Source organism: Osmia lignaria, unplaced genomic scaffold, assembly GCF_051020975.1.
Source record: "Osmia lignaria lignaria isolate PbOS001 unplaced genomic scaffold, iyOsmLign1 scaffold0090, whole genome shotgun sequence".
Taxonomy (NCBI): domain Eukaryota; kingdom Metazoa; phylum Arthropoda; class Insecta; order Hymenoptera; family Megachilidae; genus Osmia; species Osmia lignaria.
The window spans coordinates 17501-22500 of record NW_027478231.1 but is presented as its reverse complement, the minus strand read 5'-3'; positions in this window follow the sequence as shown (position 1 = coordinate 22500).

Below are 5000 nucleotides of genomic sequence, written 5' to 3'. Positions count from 1 at the left end.
GATGAAAATATTAAAACGATATTTTTGCATTTTCTTACGGTAAAACATTAACAAATAAGCGACTATAGCAATATAAAACTCCATTTGTAATTTAATTAATCAAAATTAATATTTTTTTTTGATTTTTCAGCGATCCAGAACCGATGAGACGAAAACATTAAAACGATATTTTTGCATTTTCTTACGACAAAACATTAACAAATACGAGACTATAACAATATAAAACTACATATGTAATTTAATTAATCAAAATTAATAATTTTTTTTGATTTTTCAGTGATCCAGAACCGATAAGTCGAAAATTTTAACAATCATATTTTTGCATTCTGTACCGTGGATCCATCGTTAAACGCTATTAAACTAACGTCCGTGATGGTATAAATGCAGATTTTCGCTCCGTTTAGCCAAAATAACGAACTTTAGGTGCGCTCCGAAATATTTCAAAGTGCCAGCGGCGTATTGCTTCGCCTCTTAGAACCGATTAGTCGAAAATTTTAACAATCATATTTTTGCATTCTGTACCGTGGATCGATCGTTAAACGCTATTAAACTAGCGTCCGTGATGGTATAAATGCAGATTTTCGCTCCGTTTAGCCAAAATAACGAACTTTAGGTGCGCTCCGAAATATTTCAAAGTCCCAGCGGCGTATTGCTTCGCCTCTTAGAACCGATTAGTCGAAAATTTTAACAATCATATTTTTGCATTCTGTACCGTGGATCCATCGTTAAACGCTATTAAACTAACGTCCGTGATGGTATAAATGCAGATTTTCGCTCCGTTTAGCCAAAATAACGAACTTTAGGTGCGCTCCGAAATATTTCAAAGTCCCAGCGGCGTATTGCTTCGCCTCTTAGAACCGATTAGTCGAAAATTTTAACAATCATATTTTTGCATTCTGTACCGTGGATCCATCGTTAAACGCTATTAAACTAACGTCCGTGATGGTATAAATGCAGATTTTCGCTCCGTTTAGCCAAAATAACGAACTTTAGGTGCGCTCCGAAATATTTCAAAGTCCCAGCCGCGTATTGCTTCGCCTCTTAGAACCGATTAGTCGAAAATTTTAACAATCATATTTTTGCATTCTGTACCGTGGATCCATCGTTAAACGCTATTAAACTAACGTCCGTGATGGTATAAATGCAGATTTTCGCTCCGTTTAGCCAAAATAACGAACTTTAGGTGCGCTCCGAAATATTTCAAAGTCCCAGCGGCGTATTGCTTCGCCTCTTAGAACCGATTAGTCGAAAATTTTAACAATCATATTTTTGCATTCTGTACCGTGGATCCATCGTTAAACGCTATTAAACTAACGTCCGTGATGGTATAAATGCAGATTTTCGCTCCGTTTAGCCAAAATAACGAACTTTAGGTGCGCTCCGAAATATTTCAAAGTCCCAGCGGCGTATTGCTTCGCCTCTTAGAACCGATTAGTCGAAAATTTTAACAATCATATTTTTGCATTCTGTACCGTGGATCGATCGTTAAACGCTATTGAACTAACGTCCGTGATGGTATAAATGCAGATTTTCCCTCCGTTTAGCCAAAATAACGAACTTTAAGTGCGCTCCGAAATATTTCAAAGTCCCAGCGGCGTATTGCTTCGCCTCTTAGAACCGATTAGTCGAAAATTTTAACAATCATATTTTTGCATTCTGTACCGTGGATCCATCGTTAAACGCTATTAAACTAACGTCCGTGATGGTATAAATGCAGATTTTCGCTCCGTTTAGCCAAAATAACGAACTTTAGGTGCGCTCCGAAATATTTCAAAGTCCCAGCGGCGTATTGCTTCGCCTCTTAGAACCGATTAGTCGAAAATTTTAACAATCATATTTTTGCATTCTGTACCGTGGATCCATCGTTAAACGCTATTAAACTAACGTCCGTGATGGTATAAATGCAGATTTTCGCTCCGTTTAGCCAAAATAACGAACTTTAGGTGCGCTCCGAAATATTTCAAAGTCCCAGCGGCGTATTGCTTCGCCTCTTAGAACCGATTAGTCGAAAATTTTAACAATCATATTTTTGCATTCTGTACCGTGGATCGATCGTTAAACGCTATTGAACTAACGTCCGTGATGGTATAAATGCAGATTTTCGCTCCGTTTAGCCAAAATAACGAACTTTAAGTGCGCTCCGAAATATTTCAAAGTCCCAGCGGCGTATTGCTTCGCCTCTTAGAACCGATTAGTCGAAAATTTTAACAATCATATTTTTGCATTCTGTACCGTGGATCCATCGTTAAACGCTATTAAACTAACGTCCGTGATGGTATAAATGCAGATTTTCGCTCCGTTTAGCCAAAATAACGAACTTTAGGTGCGCTCCGAAATATTTCAAAGTCCCAGCGGCGTATTGCTTCGCCTCTTAGAACCGATTAGTCGAAAATTTTAACAATCATATTTTTGCATTCTGTACCGTGGATCCATCGTTAAACGCTATTAAACTAACGTCCGTGATGGTATAAATGCAGATTTTCGCTCCGTTTAGCCAAAATAACGAACTTTAGGTGCGCTCCGAAATATTTCAAAGTCCCAGCGGCGTATTGCTTCGCCTCTTAGAACCGATTAGTCGAAAATTTTAACAATCATATTTTTGCATTCTGTACCGTGGATCCATCGTTAAACGCTATTAAACTAACGTCCGTGATGGTATAAATGCAGATTTTCGCTCCGTTTAGCCAAAATAACGAACTTTAGGTGCGCTCCGAAATATTTCAAAGTCCCAGCGGCGTATTGCTTCGCCTCTTAGAACCGATTAGTCGAAAATTTTAACAATCATATTTTTGCATTCTGTACCGTGGATCGATCGTTAAACGCTATTGAACTAACGTCCGTGATGGTATAAATGCAGATTTTCCCTCCGTTTAGCCAAAATAACGAACTTTAAGTGCGCTCCGAAATATTTCAAAGTCCCAGCGGCGTATTGCTTCGCCTCTTAGAACCGATTAGTCGAAAATTTTAACAATCATATTTTTGCATTCTGTACCGTGGATCCATCGTTAAACGCTATTAAACTAACGTCCGTGATGGTATAAATGCAGATTTTCGCTCCGTTTAGCCAAAATAACGAACTTTAGGTGCGCTCCGAAATATTTCAAAGTCCCAGCGGCGTATTGCTTCGCCTCTTAGAACCGATTAGTCGAAAATTTTAACAATCATATTTTTGCATTCTGTACCGTGGATCCATCGTTAAACGCTATTAAACTAACGTCCGTGATGGTATAAATGCAGATTTTCGCTCCGTTTAGCCAAAATAACGAACTTTAGGTGCGCTCCGAAATATTTCAAAGTCCCAGCGGCGTATTGCTTCGCCTCTTAGAACCGATTAGTCGAAAATTTTAACAATCATATTTTTGCATTCTGTACCGTGGATCGATCGTTAAACGCTATTGAACTAACGTCCGTGATGGTATAAATGCAGATTTTCGCTCCGTTTAGCCAAAATAACGAACTTTAAGTGCGCTCCGAAATATTTCAAAGTCCCAGCGGCGTATTGCTTCGCCTCTTAGAACCGATTAGTCGAAAATTTTAACAATCATATTTTTGCATTCTGTACCGTGGATCCATCGTTAAACGCTATTAAACTAACGTCCGTGATGGTATAAATGCAGATTTTCGCTCCGTTTAGCCAAAATAACGAACTTTAGGTGCGCTCCGAAATATTTCAAAGTCCCAGCGGCGTATTGCTTCGCCTCTTAGAACCGATTAGTCGAAAATTTTAACAATCATATTTTTGCATTCTGTACCGTGGATCCATCGTTAAACGCTATTAAACTAACGTCCGTGATGGTATAAATGCAGATTTTCGCTCCGTTTAGCCAAAATAACGAACTTTAGGTGCGCTCCGAAATATTTCAAAGTCCCAGCGGCGTATTGCTTCGCCTCTTAGAACCGATTAGTCGAAAATTTTAACAATCATATTTTTGCATTCTGTACCGTGGATCCATCGTTAAACGCTATTAAACTAACGTCCGTGATGGTATAAATGCAGATTTTCGCTCCGTTTAGCCAAAATAACGAACTTTAGGTGCGCTCCGAAATATTTCAAAGTCCCAGCGGCGTATTGCTTCGCCTCTTAGAACCGATTAGTCGAAAATTTTAACAATCATATTTTTGCATTCTGTACCGTGGATCGATCGTTAAACGCTATTGAACTAACGTCCGTGATGGTATAAATGCAGATTTTCGCTCCGTTTAGCCAAAATAACGAACTTTAAGTGCGCTCCGAAATATTTCAAAGTCCCAGCGGCGTATTGCTTCGCCTCTTAGAACCGATTAGTCGAAAATTTTAACAATCATATTTTTGCATTCTGTACCGTGGATCCATCGTTAAACGCTATTAAACTAACGTCCGTGATGGTATAAATGCAGATTTTCGCTCCGTTTAGCCAAAATAACGAACTTTAGGTGCGCTCCGAAATATTTCAAAGTCCCAGCGGCGTATTGCTTCGCCTCTTAGAACCGATTAGTCGAAAATTTTAACAATCATATTTTTGCATTCTGTACCGTGGATCCATCGTTAAACGCTATTAAACTAACGTCCGTGATGGTATAAATGCAGATTTTCGCTCCGTTTAGCCAAAATAACGAACTTTAGGTGCGCTCCGAAATATTTCAAAGTCCCAGCGGCGTATTGCTTCGCCTCTTAGAACCGATTAGTCGAAAATTTTAACAATCATATTTTTGCATTCTGTACCGTGGATCCATCGTTAAACGCTATTAAACTAACGTCCGTGATGGTATAAATGCAGATTTTCGCTCCGTTTAGCCAAAATAACGAACTTTAGGTGCGCTCCGAAATATTTCAAAGTCCCAGCGGCGTATTGCTTCGCCTCTTAGAACCGATTAGTCGAAAATTTTAACAATCATATTTTTGCATTCTGTACCGTGGATCGATCGTTAAACGCTATTGAACTAACGTCCGTGATGGTATAAATGCAGATTTTCGCTCCGTTTAGCCAAAATAACGAACTTTAAGTGCGCTCCGAAATATT